Source organism: Mustela nigripes, chromosome 6 (assembly GCF_022355385.1).
Source record: "Mustela nigripes isolate SB6536 chromosome 6, MUSNIG.SB6536, whole genome shotgun sequence".
NCBI lineage: Eukaryota > Metazoa > Chordata > Mammalia > Carnivora > Mustelidae > Mustela > Mustela nigripes.
Window position 1 is genome coordinate 125,009,256 of NC_081562.1, and position 17,027 is coordinate 125,026,282.

At 34.4% G+C, this 17,027-nt stretch overlaps 1 protein-coding gene across 1 annotated transcript in view; it reads right to left on the minus strand.

The window, feature by feature from the left end:
- Positions 1–17,027, minus strand: part of GPR158 (G protein-coupled receptor 158) — a 421,455-nt gene that overhangs the window by 361,268 nt on the left and 43,160 nt on the right. The gene's annotated exons all lie outside the window — the stretch shown is intronic.

The following is a 17,027-nucleotide window of genomic DNA, read 5'->3' on the forward strand; positions in this document are numbered from 1 at the left end:
CAGGGGATATTTAACCTATTTTTAAAAAAATGAGTAGACATCAAGCACAGGAGACTCAGGATCATATGCACTCGATTACGTTAACTCATTTTGCTAAAGAACATCACATGAGGGGTATGCGATTTGGGAAAAGCTTTACAAAACAGATCCATTTAAGATGAGCTCTGAAACACACATAGTAATTTACAAGCAGAATACGTGATTAAAGACCAAATTGAGTGACATAATACAGAAAACTCCTTCCATTTTAGAGCAAAATATAGCTTGCTTCTATTGATGATCAATGAAGAAATAGGGCTTGAACTGGGCTTTGAAGAATTAGCAAATTTAATAAGATAAAATAATATTCAGGGCACACTGAACACAGACTACAGTGTAAACACTGCAGGTACAGAGCTGGAAAAGAAGTTTTTATGATACATGAAAGACTGTATAGTTTGAGAAGTTCCTGGAAGGGAGGTTATTTGGATAAATTGAATAAAATCATTGTAGATGGCTTTGAGGGCCACAATGACCTGATTACACTTAATCTAACAGCAGTAAGAACTCATTGTCTGTTGCTGTCTTCTGTCTCAACTTCAGGGCTGTGAACTATGTCTAAGACCTGTCACATTACGAAAGTTATGAATCCCAGATCTGGTATGGGAATGGATGTGGCCAGGAACTGGGCATCTTACGGAGCACCAAGATAAGTGTCAAGTCTAAATTCTGGGAGTTACAATGAGGAATAATGTGCAGACTCACTACATTAATTTCTATTTGGCTGAGTCTTTTTTTTTTTTTTTTAAGATTGTATTTATTTATTTCAGAGAGAGAGAGCACAAGCAGAGAGAGCAGGAGAGGTAGAACAGAAGAGGCAGAAGGATAAGTAGACTCCCTGCTGAGCAGGGAGCCTACCATGGGCTCAGTCCCAAGACCCTGGAATCATTACCTGAGCTGACAGCAAATACTTAAAAACAGAGCCACCCAGGTGCCCCATGAGTCTTTTTTTTTTTTTTTTAAGATTTATTTCAGAGAGAGAGAGAGAGAGAATGTGAGCAGGGTGAGGGGGCAGAGAAAGAGGGACAGAGAATCTCAGGCAGGTTCCATGCTCAGCACAGAACCAGATATGGGGCTCAATCCATGACCCTGAGATCATGACCTGAGACAAAATCAAAAAGTTGGGGGGTGCCTGGGTGGCTCAGTGGGTTAAGCCTCTGCCTTTGGCTCAGGTCATGATCTCAGGGTCCTGGGATCAAGCCCCGCATCGGGCTCTCTGCTCAGCGGGGAGCCTGCTTCCCCCCTCTCTGTCTGCCTCTCTGCCTACTTGTGATCTCTGTCTGTCAAATAAAAAAATTTAAAAAATTCAAGAGTTGGATGCTTAACTGACTGAACCAACCAGGGCCCTATTTGGATGAGTCTTAAAACTCCTTTCATGATGCACAGTTTCTGAGATTCCCTGTATATGACAGTAAGTCTCTGCTAATTCAGGTTCCATTGATTAAAATACAGTAAAGAGAGAGAACATAGAAAAGTTATTGAGTTAAAATAAATGAAATTAGTTTTCTTCTGCAAATTGGCATAGTACTAATCTTAATTAAAATAAAATCCAACCTATATCTAAAACATTTCAAATCAAATAAAGGAAAGGATTATCTAAAGAGACAAAGTGGGTGATAACTAAACTAAAAGTCAACCTCAAATTTTCTGTTAACATTTAGTTCTAATAAGTTGTGCTTTTTTCCTACTATTAACTCTTCCCATATACCTCATTCATTTACCTGTAAGTAAAACCAAAGAAGATTAAGAATTATATGGAGAAATCTTAATCTCAATTTAGCATTCCCCAAGAAATTTAATCACTCAGAAAATATTAAAGTTATGTTTGTATAACTTGATTTATATTTTTAGATTTTGAAAAAGTATATGATTTTAATTCATGACTTCATACTGCCATGAAATTAATGGCCACCTATCTACTACCCAGATTTTGAAATTTTACTTTATTTCAACATCCGGTGCCTTCTGAAGGTTCTGAGACAGCTTAATGAAATAAAGATTCACCAGGTCTATTGCCAATATTTGTCTATATATGTGGATTAATTACACTAAGTGTGGCCTAGGTTGCACTATGCTGTCAACAGCTGCTGCCTCTTGTTTTGGGTTTCCTCACAAATTCCACAAATCCATATGACAACTGAAAGGTCCTTTGAATTGGTCATTTTCTTGGGAAATTGACATGTTTAGTTTGTATAACCATTTCATTCATTCAAGACCTTAACTTAGTCATTCAGCCCATATTTGGTAAATACATCCCAGAGACTGGTTCTCAACAATTTACAAAAATACTTAATATTTCCACTGAGATGTCTTACCTAATGCACCTAGGTATAGAAAAATGTGTTTGAACTGCCTAACTACTACCCAAGTGACCTAAGAATTCAATTGTACCCAATTCAAAAATTCATTGAACATTCTAAGTTTACGGAAGTGCCACCAACTATATAACAAAATAAGTAGAGAGGAGTTATTATCTTATTCTTGTGAAAGTGAAAATTTGGCACTGGATAATAATGGAATTGAAAGTTATACAGGGAAAACAAAAGTCCAGAAATTTCCTTAGCACAAAAAGTAGCTAAAATAAAAATATTATTTTCAGAATTTTGTTTTTTTTTAGATTCCACATACAAGTGATACCATACAGTATTTGTCTCTCTATATATAATTTCACTTAGCATAATGCCATCCAGATTCATTCATGTTGTCCCAAATGGCAGGATTTCTTTCTTTATTATGGCTAAATAAAAGTCCGTTGTATATAACACATTTTTTTTTAATCCAACCATCCACTGAAGAACATTTAGTTTGTTTCCATATCTTTGCCACTGTGAATAATGTTGCAATGATGGTAAGAGTGCAGATATATCACTTCAAGATACTGACTTCATTTCCTGTGGTTATTTACCCAAGAGTGGGATTGCTGGATTATACAGTATTTGTATTTTTAATTTTTGAAGAACCACTATATTGTTTTCCATTAAATGGTTGTACAATTTACATAACAATTCCCTTTTCTCCACACATCCTTGCCAATACTTGTAATCTCTTGTGTTGCTGTTGTTTTTATAATAGCCATCCTTACACATGTAAAGAGATACCACAAAGTGGTTTTGATTTTCATTTCTCTGATGATTTGAGATGCTGAGCACCCTTTCATGAATCTATGGGCCATTTGGTATGTCTTCTTCAGAAAAATATCTATTAATATCCTTTGTTCATTTTTAAATTGGATGATCTACTTTTTGCTATTGAGTTGCATGAGTTCTTTACATAGTTTGGAAATTCACCCATTATCAGATACACGATTTGCAAATATTTTCTTCCATTCTGTAGGTTGCCTTTTAAATTTATCATTTCTTTTGCTGCACAGATGCTCTTTAATTTAGTCCCACCTGTTTATTTTAACTTTTGTTGCATATACTTTTGGGTGTCTTACCCAAAAAATCATTACCAGAACTAATGTAAAGGATTTTTCCCTGTTTTCTTCTAGGAGTTTTAGGATCTCAGGTCTTACAACTAAGTCATCAATCCACTTTAATTTTTATAAATGGTATAAACTAGGGTTCAATTTTGTTCTTTTCACATGTGGACTTCCAGTTTTCCCAATATCATTTACTGAAGGGAATATCTTTCCCCATGTGTGTTCTTAACACCCTTGTCAAAATTAGTTGACTATATATGAGTGGATTTATTTCAGGGCTCTCTACTTTGTTCCACTGGCCTACATGCATTTTTTTAATGCCAGTACCATATGTTTTGATTACCATAACTATGTAATACATTCTAAACCAAGGAAGTGTGAAGCCTCCGGCTTTGTTTCCTTTCTCAATATTGCTTTGCCTATTCAGGGTCTTCTGTGGTTCCATATAAATTTTAAGATTTTTTTTTTCCATTCCTGTGAAATGTACCATTGGAATTTTAATAGGAATTGCACTAAATCTGCATATCACTTTAGACAGTATGGACATTTTCATAATATTAATTCCTCCAAACCAGTATCAAGGATATTTTCCTATTTGTGTTGCCTTCAATTTCATTAATCATTGTCTGTATTACAGTTTCAGCTTACAGGTCTTTCATCTCTTTGATTAAATTTATTCCTAGGCATGTTATTGTTTTTGATGCTATTGTTAATGAGTAACTTTCTAAACTTCTCTTCAGATAGTTCATTGTTAGTGTATAGAAATGCAATTGATTTCTATATGTTGATTATGTATCCTGAAATTCTACTGAATTCTTCTATTAGTTCTAACAGCTTTTTGATGGAATATTTAAGATATTCTTTACATAAGATCATGTCATCTGCAAACAGGGAAAATTTTACTTCGCTCTTTCTAATTTAGATGTCTTTTATTTTCTTGCCTAATTGCATTGCTAGGACATGCAGTACTATGTTGAATAGAAGTGGCAGGAGTGGGCATCCCTGTCTTGTTCCTGATCTTAAAGAAAAGGTTTTTAACTTTCCAACACTCGCTATGATTTTCATTCTGAGGTTCTCGTATATGACCTTTATTATATTGAGATGAATTCCTTCTATGCCTAATTTGTTGAAGTGTTTGTTTTTTATTTTTAAATCATGAAAGGATGTTGAATTTATCAAGTGCTATTTCTGCAGCTACTGGAGGATAATGATTATTATCTTTCATTCTCTTAATGTGGCATATCACAATTATTGATTTTTTAATAGACATATTCTTGCATCTCAGAGATGCATCCCACTTGATCATGGTATATGATCCTTGAATTTCACTATTGTGTTGAGGATTTTTACACCTATGTTGACTGGAGATATTAGCCTATCACTTTCTTTTCTTTTGGTGTCCTTGACCAGCTTCAGTGGCAGGGTAACACTGACCTCATAAAGTAAGTAAGGGAAATGTTCCTTCCTTTTCAATTTGTTAAGAGTTGAAGAAGGACTGGTAGTTTTGTTTGTTTGCTTGTTTGTTTTGATGCTGAAACCTGGTACAAATGGTAATAATTCTTTCAACTATGTAGTAGAATTCATCTTTGAAGCCATCTGGTCTTAAGGTTTTATTTGTTGGAAGGTTTTTGATTATTGATTAAATCTCCTTACTAGTGATCAATGAGTTCAGATTTTCTATTTCTTCCTGGCTCAGTCATTAGGTTGCATGTTTCTAGAAATTTATTTATTTCCTCTAAGTCGTCTAGTTTTTTAGCATATAACTGTTCACAGTAGTCTCTTATAATTCCTTGTATTTCTTTTATATCAGTTGTAATGTCCCCCCTCTTTCATTTCTGATTTTATTTATTTAAATCCTGTCTCCTGAATCCTGTTTTAGTTTGTTTTTTTGTTTGCTTGCTTTTGGTGAGTTTGGCTAAATGTCTGTCAATTTTGTTTATCTTTTCAAAGAACAGCTCCTAGTTTCATTTAGTTTTCTTTATTTAAATATAGTTAATATATAATGTTACATCAGTTCCAGGTGTGATTCAATATATCTATCATTGATGTTTTCTAGTGCCTTTATAGTCTCTACTTCATTTATGTCTGCTCTGATCTTTATTATTTTTTCCTTCTGCCAGCTTTGGGTTTAGTTTGTTCTTCCTTTTATAGTTCCTTGAGGTATAAAATTAGGTTATTTGAGATCTTTTTTTTTTCTTAATGTAGGTGTTTATTACTATAAACTTTCCTCTTCAAACTGTTTTTGCAGCATCTCCTGAGTTTTGGTATATTGTGTTTCCCTTTCATTTATCTCAAGATTTTTTTTTTCTTTTGAATTCCTTTGATTTTTTTTCTTTGACCTACTGTTCAGAAATGTGTTGTTCAATTTCCATATATTTGTGAATTTTCCAGCTTTCCTCTCATTTTCAGAAAAGATACTTGATAAGATTTTGATCTTCTGAAATTTGTCTATTTTGTGACCTATCCAACGTGTTCTATGTTTACTTAAGAATGTGTGTTTCTATTGCTATTGGATAAAAATGTCTTAAATGTCTGTTAAGTCCATTTCATCTAAGGTATAATTCAACTCCAGTGTTTCCTTATTGATTTTCTGTCTGGAATATCAATCCATTGCTTAAAATGATATCATTAAGTTCCCTACTATGAATGCATTGCTGTCTATTTTTGCCTTCAGATCTGTTATTAACTGTTGAATATATTTAGGTGCTCCAGTATTGGGTAGGTATATATTTACAGTTATAGCCTCTTGGTGAACTGACTCCTTTATCATTATATAAGGGCCTTTTTGTCTCTTATTACAGCTTTTGAGTTAAAGTCTATTTTATCTGATACAACTATAGCTAACCCTGCATTTTTAGTTTCCACTTGCATGGAATATCTTTTCCCTACACTTCAGCCTTTAAGTATCCTTAAAGATGAAGTGAGTCAAAAAAAAAAAAAAAAAAGATGAAGTGAGTCTCTTGTAGACAGCATATAGTTAGGGTTTCGCTTTTGTTTTTGCTTTTGTTTTTAAATCCATTCAGCCACTCTGTGTCTTTTAATCTGGAGAATGTAAAGTACTTACATTAAGAGTAGTTAATGATAGATAAGGTACAATCACCATTTTGTTAATTGCTTTCTGATTGTTTTGTAGTTCCTTTGTTCCTTTTTTCCTCTCTCACTGACTTTCTTATGAATTGATGGTGTTCTGTAATGATATGCCTTTATTCTATTCTTTTTATCATTTGTGTATCTATTTATAGGACTTTGTGATTTGAGGCTTTCATAATAGTTGCAACAGTCGATTGTAAGCTTATGATAACTTTAATCACATAAAAGAATTCTACACTTTTGCTGGCCCCCTTTCACATTTTATGTTGTTGATGTCCCAATTTACATCTCTTTATATTGTATAACAGTTAATAAAATATTGTACCACTAATTATTTTTAACACTTTTGTCTTTTAACCTGTATGCTAGGGTATAATGTGATTTATATACCACAACTGCAGTATTAGAGTATTTTTGATTTTGACTATATATTTACCTTTACTAGTGAATTTTCTATTTTCATGTTTACCAATTTGTGTCCTTTCATTTAAAACTTCCTTCACCATTTCTTGTAAGGCAGGTCTAGTGAAATTTCCTTAGCTTTTATCTGGGAAAGTCTATGTCTCCTTCATTTCTGAAGGACAACTTTGCTGATGAAGTTTGCAGCTTTTTCTTTGACCATTTTGAATATCTCATCCCACTCTCTCCTGGTCCGCAAGGGTTCTACTGAGAAATCTGCAGGCAGTCTTAGTGGGATTCCCTTATATATGCTGAACTATTCTTCCCTTGCTGCTTTAAAAATTCTGTCTTTGATTTTTGAGAGTTTGATCATAATGTGTCTCAGTGAAAATGTCTTTGGATTGAATATCTTTGGAGATCTTTGAGCTTCATGTCCTTGAATGATCATCTCTCTCTCCAGACTTGGGACATTTTCAGCCATTATTTCTTTAAGTAAGTTTTCTTTCCTTTCTCTCTTCTCTTCTGGGACTACCATAACCTGAATGTTGTTTTGCTTGATGGTATCCTATAATTCATATAGGCTTATTTCACTCTTTTTTTAATTCTTGTTTCTTATTCTCCTATGACTGAATAATACCAAGAGATCAGTCTTCAAGTTCACAGATTCTTTGTTCTGTATGATTGGCTTAATGTTGAAGCACTCTACTGAACTTTTCATTTTGTTTATTGTATTCTTCAGCTCTAGAATTTCTATTTGGTTCTTTTTTTTACTTCTAACTCTGTTGAACTTCTCATTTTGTTCATGCATTGTTTTCTTGAATTCATTGAATTGTCTGTGTTCTCTTGAATCTCACTGAGTTTCTTTAAAGTAATTAATTTGAGGGGCACATGGTGGCTCAGTCAGTTAAGCAACTGCCCTTGGCTCAGGTCATGATCCCAGTGTCCTGGGATCAAGCCCCACATAAGGTTCCCTGCCCAACAGGGAGTCTGCTTCTTCCTCTCCCTCTGTTCCTCCCCACCATTTGTACTCTGTCATGTGTGTTCTCTCTCTCTTTCTCTCTCAAATAAATGGATAAAGTCTTTTTAAAAATTTAATTTGAATTCTTTTTCAAGTAATGTGCATATTTCCATTTCTTTGGGATCACTTACTGGAAAATTACTGTGTTCCTATGGCAGTGTCATGTTTCCTTGCCTCTTCATTTTTTTGATGCCTCTGTACTGATGTCGATGCATTTGAGGGAGCTGTCACCTCTGCAGTGAAGAAAATGTTCATTTCTGCACTATAAAACATGATAGCCACGAGCCACATATGGACATAAAGCATGTGAAATGGGCTAGTGTTACTAAGGAACTGAATTTTATTTAATAAAACTTAGTTTAATTTTAAATAGCCACATATAGTTGATGGTAAAGAAACAGACATCAGTCAATGAATAAAAGAATAAATTATCTTCTTAACAACTATATTAAGTAGATACTGTTATCTGTTCCTCACATATAAGGAAAGGTAGAGCACCAGAGAATAAATGACTTGCTTAAAGTTTCACAGCAAATAAATTGTGAAACTAGGATTTGAACCCAAGTACCCTACACTCAATTACTGCATGGACATGTGTTTTCTCAGATGATTTCACCTCAGTAATCTGGTTTTCAGGGTTTTGGTAAAAGTTTTATGTTGTGATGTATGACAATACAACAGGTTATGTGCCCAGTACCAATAACTAGTATCTGAAAAGCGTTACTTCCATGATGTAAATTATATCTTAAATATTTATTCAATTATATAAAACATATTTCTTATACAGGAAAAATAAGCAATGCAAATGTGCTTCTGAAGTAGTCTCATCCTTAAAGTTAATAGTAATCTATGCTACTTATTCACTTAACAGTGTATTTCTAATGCAGCAAGTAATAAAGAAAGCTTAAAGGTTACTCCTACTTCAGCACAACTAAACATTGGGAAATACATAAATTTGGAGACATAACAGTCTACAAAATATTCCAAAGAGCCCCTTTAGGGGGAAAAAAAAAGAGAGGGGTGGGGAATAAGGTCAGAAAAACTGTATCTATGGAACCAAGCCAGACCCACAGAAATGGATGGCTAAAAGGGCAAAGCTGACCAGGGGCAACTATTTTAGCAATGAAATTAAGACTTTGACCAGTCACAAGTAAATCAGAAAGCTCCTAACCGTTCTGCTGATCAGAGACCCTCAGAAGGGTCTTCCATGTCCCAGGTCAATCGTATTCCTAAAGAACAGAAAGAAAGCAGAAACAAAATCCCCCTAAATTTTCTTCACTTTAGGTCCAGAGAACTTCCACTGAGTAAAATCAAGCAATGAGTTCACAAACAAAAATACCAAACTCAAGAAACCCGGTTTTTATGATTGAGAGCCAGAAGAAACAACTGGCAATACTTTTACTCCCAAGTATTATTTGTATAGAAACCACAGGGAAAAAATAATAGAACTGCTGTGCATAAACTGTTTTAATAACAAACAAATAAAGCATAATTACAAAGTTGGCCAATCAATACAATACTGTTAGAAATAAACAAATTTGGAGGAGAAAGACAGAAGCCCTACCTATGAAAATTATAATTGTTAAAAGGTTATCCAAAAAAAGGGAAGAAAATAACCAACTGATTAAAAAGCAGATTAGAAGCAATTAGTTGTACTAGAAAATATGTCCAAAAATTACCTTCAATATAGCATAGAGAAACAAGGAATTGAAATGTGAGAGGAATGTTAAAAGACATAAAGAATAGAAGGAAAAGATCTAAAATACATTTCACTGGAATGTCAAAAAAAAAAAAGTAAATGGAGAAAAAGTGATATCCAAAGAGAAAATGGATGCAAAATTTCCAGAACTGATAAAAAATGTGAACCTATCAATCCAGGCAGCACATATTCCAGGTGGAATAAATGAAACAAAATAAAACAAAAAAGTCTAAGCTCTAAAATATTATTTTTAAAAACTCTAAAAATATAGAAGATAAAATTAAAAGCACCTTCAGAGACAAGCCAGAATACTCACAAAATTATGGCAATTAGAAAAATAGCAGACTTCTCGACAACAATAGAAGTCAGAAGGTAGCAGAACAGGATCTTTAAAAGGTCAAGGAAAAAAACAAAATTTTGTGCCCCACAAAAGTATCTTTTGCTAGATGATAATGATGATAAAAAGAATGATGAGGAAGTGGTGATGCAACATGGGGGCTTAAGTGGGTAGGAGAAGAATCAATGAAACAAGATGGGATTGGGAGGGAGACAAACCATAAGTGACTCTTAATCTCACAAAACAAACTGAGGGTTGCTGGGGGGAGGGGGTTTGGGAGAAGGGGGTGGGATTATGGACATTGGGGAGGGTATGTGCTTTGGTGAGTGCTGTGAAGTGTGTAAACCTGGTGATTCACAGACCTGTACCCCTGGGGATAAAAATATATGTTTATAAAAAATTAAAAATTAAAAGTCAAAAAAAAAAAAACTCATGCCTCGGTGGGTAAGATTATGTAATTAAAATGCAAATTTCAGTATAGGTCATTGGTTACTCAGTAACTATAAATGCTATCATAACTTTCTGTTGTATGTCAGTTTGTCAGAAGATATTTTGAGGCTTCACAAATTAATTCTTCCACGAGATTTCTAATTTCATTTTTTAAGATGAAAATAAAAATTAACAAATCAGGAAAGTTTTCATATTTGGTGAAAGAAAATTATCTCTCAATTCCTTGTTATTGTAAATACAAACTGAAGCAAAAATTAAGCACAAATTTTTTACCCATCAACTGACAAAAAATAACTAACATCCAGTACTAGAGAGAGTGGAAAAAGGGAAGGCTAAAAACTGATGAAGATAAGCGTCTCCAATCACACATTTATATATACTGTAAAATCTGCTGTCAAGAATATAATCTAATTTTTAATTTGGTGGTTTGGTTGTAGAGGAGAATTTAGGTAAACAGTATTTGAAAAGTTCTCCATTTTTAAGTCCAAAGAAAGAGTAATGCAATTTTTAAAAGCATCATGTGTTTGTTCATTCTTTCAAATCTAGATCAGTGACAAAAACACTTGACAATAGCAGAATGAGAATAATCACTAGTCAATTTGTAGAGCCACCTACTCCAAATTCTTTACACCCATTTTACAAAATGCATCTATCACAGATGGAAAACAATAGAAACTAAAGCACATAACTAAGTCATTATGGCATGTGCAGAGTTTTTATTTGATTCTAAAAATAATAGTTGATTATAGTATTTGTGATAATAGAAGTTCTCTAATAAAAATTAAAACCATCAATTTTAATTGAACCTCTATTCATTTTTAATTAGAGCTGCCTACAATGAGTAAATTAAATCAACGAAGTAAATTTTAAATGTAATGAAATATAAAACAAATTAAGGTTAGACCTATAATCTACATACCCAGGAAGGTTTTCAGATACAAGAGAGAGTATCAGGAGTAAGTACTCTCTGCCTGGTATTTTCCATTCCTGAAGTAAGATGGAGCACCTGGCAAACTATGGTAGAATTCATCTAAATCTTTCTTACGGGTGTGATATGGTGACACCCGCGACCATAAGAGATGCTCTATTACAAGATTATGGTATTATGCATGAACGTAAACTGCAAGAACAGCCTTAACAATAAAATGTATGAATATGTCATCAGCTATTGATTGGTGTGAATTCTTAATGGAGATGTAATCTACATTAATTTTTAAGAATATCTGAAGGGAGCTTGCTTCCTTCTCTCTCTCTCTGCCTGCTTCTCTGCCTACTTGTGATCTCTCTCTCTCTCTGTGTCAAAGAAAGAAAGAAAGAAAGAAAGAAAGAAAGAAAGAAAGAAAGAATATCTGAACCTCAGCTTCCTCATCTATAAAACTGAAATGATAGTATCTTTTTGGACTGTTTTCAGGATTAGCTATACCCATATATATATATATATATATATATATATATATATACATATTTATATACATAAAATGTATATATACACATACACATATGACACAGTGAATGGGCATCCAAAAAACATAGTTATTCCAATTGACAATAATGTAGTAATTTTAATACAGCATTACAGGTGGCACATAGGAGAGGACCTGCTATGCCATGTGGCTTCTTGCCTTCATGGTACTCACAGTCTACCAGAGAAAACAGATATAAATATGTAATTATAAATAATTAATAATTTCAAGCAGACAAAATGCTATGGAAAATAGAGAATATTTATAGAGGATGTACTGTACAATGCATTTTACATATATCATAGTATCATTCCCATTTAAAGAAATGGAAGCATAGATTGGGAAACAGGCAGTCTGAATCCAAAGCCAGCACTTTAAACTACTATCCAAAACTATATCCAAAAAAAAAAAAAGTAGTATGCAATACTCTGCATACATTTTTTATGATGTTATAATCATAATATCATTTTTTAAATCACACTGGCAGCAGTGCACATGATGAATTGGAGAGGAATAAAACCGAACACATCAGAGTACTGGAAGCATCCAAGTGAGAAATGATTAGTACTAGAACAAAGTCAGTTGTAATAAGAATGAGAGAAGAAAACAAACTGATGAGCTATTGAGGTAGAATTGTGACTAGATATGAGAGTGAGGGAAAGGTATAGCTCAGCACACGGCCACCAGAGAGACCTGGCTACCAAGCACTTCTATAACTGAAGATTTATCCAACCCTGACCCAGGAGAAAAGGCACAGGATTTCATTTCCACCCCTCCCCACGCATTCCCACCCTTAGCTATAACATATGCATCACTGCTGCAGACATAACAAAATAGCATTGTATACCAATCAAATATTTAGCCTATATTTAAAGAAAATCTCTGAGATCTTTCACTAAAAAAAAAAAAAAAAAAAAAAAAAAAATGATCCGGAAGCTGTTTCAACAAAGAAATAGAATACTAAACTGACTTTTCATTTTACATAAATCATGGTACTCATTTGGTCCTAAGAATATCTTGATTGAACACACAAAAAAATGATGGCTACCGAATTCACAAACTGTTAACTAAAAACGAAAGGTATGCAGCTTACCCAATGATAGAAGTAAAATTTCAGACCAATCCTCAGAAGAAATTTTTAGGCATTACTTTATGCCATTTTTTAATTAACAGCATTAGCTAGACAAACAAAGGGTCTTTTCTTGGACTTTAGGGCTGCAGAATTCTATACAATTATGCATGCTTTAGCATGTAAAATGATTTAATTTACATTTAAAATTCCAATATGAGGGGCATCTGGGTGGCTCAGTGGGTCAAAGCCTCTGCCTTTGGCTCAGGTCGTGATCCCAGGGTCCTGGGATCGAGTCCCAAAGGGGCTCTCTGCTCATCAGGGAGCCTGCTTCCTCCCTTTCTCTCTGCCTGCCTCTCTGCCTACTTGTGATCTCTTTCTCTGTCAAATAAATAAATAAAACCTTTAAAAAAAAATTTCCAATATGAGGGGCACCTGGGTGGCTCAGTCAGTTAAGTGTCTGACTTTTGAATACGGCTCAGGTCACAATCTCAGAGTCATGAGATTGAGCCCTGAGTCCAGCTCTGTGCTCAGCCTGGAGTATGCTTGAGATTCTCTCCCTCTCCCTCTCTCTCTCTCAAATAAATAAATCTTTTTATTTTTTAATTCCAAAATGAAAGTTGGAAAGGTAAAATACAATATATTCCATTCTTTGACATTTTGGCCAAATTTGTTTAAAAATTAAATCAAAATGAAAAATCTGAAAGTTTCTTTTTTTACTCAAATTATCTGAGAAGTGAAACAATTTGTGATGGTTTTACCTGGAATGCGTCACTATAGTTAGAAATACACATGAAATTAAATATTCAGTATTTTATTTTAGATAAATTATTATATTTTTTAGAAGATTTTATTTATTTATTTGTCAGAGAGAGAGAGAGCGCACACACAAGCAGGCAGAGTGGCAGGCAGAGGCAGAGAGAAGCAAGCTCCCTGCAGAGCAAGGAGCCCAATGCGGGAATCTATCCCAGGACCTGGGATCATGGCCTGAGCTGAAGGCAGTGGCTTAACTGACTGAACCACCCAGGCATCCCAAGACAAATTATTATTTTAGCTAATATTATTGTTTTTCTATCCTCTCCCAATTCTGAGGACACTGGACTGAGTTCAGTGGAGCCTGAGGCTAAATTGAACAAGAGGGAAGATGGAGGGCAGAGATGGGGTATAGAAATCTGTTGGCAGAACCATCAAAGTAAGAAAGAGAAAGAAAGAGAAATCAGGAAGTAGAGTCAATGTCGGAATTATAAATACACTAGGATCAGAGCTCTCCAACTTTTTGATCTTGGACTCTCTCTACACTCTTGAAAATTACCAAGAATCCCAAAGAACTTTTATTTATGTTGGTGATATCCATTGACATTTACCGTCTGGGATATTAAAACTAGGAAGTTTTGAAAATATTTAATAATTCATTTAAAAATAACGATAATCCCATATCATGCAAGCATAAACAATGTATTTGTGAAAAATAATTATATTTTCCCAAACAAAAAAAAAAATCATTGTTTCACATTTCTGCAAATCTCTTTAAAGTCTGGCTTATTAGAAATCAACTAGCTTCTCATCTTTCTTTCTGCATTCAATCTGTCTCTATATCATATCTTATGAAGCCTCTGTACACCCATATGAGAATGGATAATTCAAAAGGCAAATAACATTTTTGAATTATTATGGAAATAGTTTTAACATCACAAACTCCCTTGATAGGGTCTTGAGGATCCCAGAGGTCCTAAGTCCCAGGACCATACTTTGAAAAAGACTGTCTTAGACAAACATATTTTAGAAGGTGGCAAATAAAAGTGATTTGCAGACCAGCGTAAAAACAAAGCCCATAAGCATAGTGGCTCTTCTTACGCCTCTGTCCCCTATGAATTTGGGGCTTCAACAGAACTAGAATTTCAATGGAGCCAAGCCTGTGGAGACCATTATCCATTATCTTATCTCCAAGTGTAAATATAGAATCAACTCTATAGAATTTCCTCCAGATAATCATGGCTCTGAAAGCACCAGCAGGAAAAACTGCTTTTGCCTGCATAAAACAGAGAATGTCCTGACAAGCTAATAGTAAACATCTACTGAAATAATTACATAATCAAGATTAGGTCATGGCTTTACTTCAATACAATAGCTATGGTAAGATAATGGAAAGCACTGCTTATGGACAGTTCTCTTTCCTGAAGAGCTACAACATAGATAACCACACATTTAAAACAGTATGAAGATACTACCTTCTGGAGACAGAATATGAAACAAAAGCCTCTTAAAGTCTCCCCCAACTTATGAGTTCTTGAGTATTTTTATCCCATTGAAATGGGCTCTGATACATCTGACATTTCCCCCTTCACACACTTTTCTAATTGATGTACAAAAATTGCTGTAAATACCCATTTATAGTTTTCCTCATTTTTCCTTTTAATCCTTCTGTTTTCAGTGTTTGTGTGCCACCTCCAGGCCCTACTCTGGTTCTGCTTTCATTCGATTATATTTAGTGTTCCCCACATCTCTCCACACATCTATATGTGAGTTTACATTGTGAAATACAAAAATATAATTAAATGTCACACATTCTTGTGCATTATAAAGACAATAGCAACCCAAACTATGAATAAGCTGAAAGAGAGGGAAAACATAATGACTTCCAAAGACAAACAATTGTGAAATAGACACTTGCATATTACCTCAAAGGCAAAAGTACTTAAGTTATTTCAATACTTTAGGTTCTGCTTGTATCATCAACCACCCACTTGTTCTCTCTCAATCTATAAACCTTGGGGAGGGAGAAATAATGATAAATTGAAACTTTCCCTGAATAAATACATCTGAATGACTTCGTAAAGACACCAAAAAAATAATAATAATAATAAAAAATTAAGAAGGTGATAAATAAGGCTTTTTCATTTAAAAGGAAAAAAAAAGATATCAAAGAATAGAGTTTAACTCTTGTATAATACAGTCAGTTACAGCTTTCTAAATCAGCCAAGGGCTGTAGCTAGGCAACATGATTCTTCACTGTGCTCAAAAAGGGGGCTGCCAAGCATCAGTAGCCTCATTTCTCACTGAAAGCTTTGACAAGTTTCCACCATATTTTATATAATTGTAGCAGAGGGAGTGCCAGATTAGATCTGATTTGCTGTCATAATGGGATTTTTCCCACATAAGCTAATGATGCAAAGCTATATTTAACCCCCCAAAAGTCACCCTCAAGCACTTACTGTATATTCTGATTGCTTCTCATATCGAGAATTGGACAAGTAGCAATTTTTCTGCTACTGAATATGACAAAAGCAAAGGTTTAATAGGTAGATTTTTTTCTCCTGATGGGCTCCATTATAAATTTAGCTACATATTCCAAATATGTTCACTGACTTCTCTCACCAAATTGAGATCAAGAAAGTCTGTTACTTTGAGTTCATACCCATCGGTATATACGAGTCACTTCTCTGCCCCAGTCTACTCCAGTTGGCTGAATATGCTGTTAATTTCCCAACTTTAGGCTGGGTACCACTCTAACCCTAGGTCACAGAGAAGTTTGGGAGCATTTAAGGCATTTGTCTTCACCGACCTCTGTCTAAGGAGATGGATTATACCTCTTGAATCCTATTTCAAACTGGATATTTCTACCATCCCAAGTCATGCCATAACTTGAAACAAGATACCATCACTGGCAAGAAACTTCTGATGTGGCCAGTCACACACCTACACAATGGAACCTTCTATATATTGGCTCCAATCCAAATCTTTGTGTGAGCTTGCCACATCTTTTGGAAATTTGTGTTGGCATCTGGAGAATTAAATCAGTTTTACACACAAGATTCTAGCATGTCTCCTAGCTGTCTCCCATGCGCAAAACTACAACGCTAACAGTATCAGCCTATGGGCCACTACCATTTAGTCATTCTCTTTCCAAACAACCAATCATCACCTATACAGTAGTCCCTCCTTGTCCGCAGGACATACATCCCAAGACCCCAGCAGATGCTTGAAACTGTAGATAGTACCAAATCCTATATATATGCCATGTTTTTTTTTTTAACTATACATA